The following is a 949-nucleotide window of genomic DNA, read 5'->3' on the forward strand; positions in this document are numbered from 1 at the left end:
AATTGTGGTATGCGTTTAATTGTGAAATTTTACGACATGGTTAGACTCTACGTTTACGAGACCGTGCCTTCTTAGCTTAGTTGGTAGAGCACCCGCTTAGTAAGCGGGAGGTCGTCGGTCCAACTCCGGCAGAAGGCTTGCTCTGAGTCGGTTTGTCGGAAACCGACGACATTTCGTAATTTTTCACTGAAATTTAGCACCAAATCTTTGCACCACTTAAACTGTGGTATGCGTTTCATTGTGAAATTTCACGACATGGTTAGACTCTACATTTACGAGACCGTGCCTTCTTAGCTTAGTTGGTAGAGCACCCGCTCAGTAAGCGGGAGGTCGTCGGTTCAACTCCGGCAGAAGGCTTGTTCTGAGTTTCTTTGTCGGAAACCGACGGCATTTGGTAATTTTTCACTGAAATTTAGCACCAAATCTTTGCACCACTTAGCTGTGGTATGCGTTTCATTGTGAAATTTCACGACATGGTTAGACTCTACATTTACGAGACCGTGCCTTCTTAGCTTAGTTGGTAGAGCACCCGCTCAGTAAGCGGGAGGTCGTCGGTTCAACTCCGGCAGAAGGCTTGTTCTGAGTTTCTTTGTCGGAAACCGACGGCATTTGGTAATTTTTCACTGAAATTTAGCACCAAATCTTTGCACCACTTAACTGTGGTATGCGTTTCATTGTGAAATTTCACGACATGGTTAGACTCTACATTTACGAGACCGTACCTTCTTAGCTTAGTTGGTAGAGCACCCGCTTAGTAAGCGGGAGGTCGTCGGTTCAACTCCGGCAGAAGCTTGTTCTGAGTTTCTTTGTCGGAAACCGACGGCATTTGGTAATTTTTCACTGAAATTTAGCACCAAATCTTTGCAACACTTAAATTGTGGTATGCGTTTCATTGTGAAATTTCACGACATGGTTAGACTTCACACTTACGGGACCGTGCCTTTTTAGC

The 949-nt window shown here is 44.8% G+C and overlaps 4 non-coding genes across 4 annotated transcripts; all 4 read left to right on the top strand.

Moving 5' to 3' along the window:
- The first annotated feature begins 65 nt into the window (after positions 1 to 65).
- Pmar_PMAR018889 lies at positions 66 to 138 on the top strand. The gene has a single exon. It is a non-coding gene; the product is annotated as a tRNA-Thr (tRNA).
- Positions 139 to 284: 146 nt separating this feature from the next.
- On the top strand, positions 285 to 357 carry Pmar_PMAR018890. The gene has a single exon. It is a non-coding gene; the product is annotated as a tRNA-Thr (tRNA).
- Positions 358 to 502: 145 nt separating this feature from the next.
- Positions 503 to 575, top strand: Pmar_PMAR018891. The gene has a single exon. It is a non-coding gene; the product is annotated as a tRNA-Thr (tRNA).
- A 145-nt stretch (positions 576 to 720) lies between these two features.
- Positions 721 to 793, top strand: Pmar_PMAR018892. The gene has a single exon. It is a non-coding gene; the product is annotated as a tRNA-Thr (tRNA).
- Positions 794 to 949: the final 156 nt, after the last annotated feature.

The sequence above is a fragment of the Perkinsus marinus genome (genome assembly GCF_000006405.1).
Source record: "Perkinsus marinus ATCC 50983 genomic scaffold scf_1104296932544, whole genome shotgun sequence".
NCBI lineage: Eukaryota > Perkinsozoa > Perkinsida > Perkinsidae > Perkinsus > Perkinsus marinus.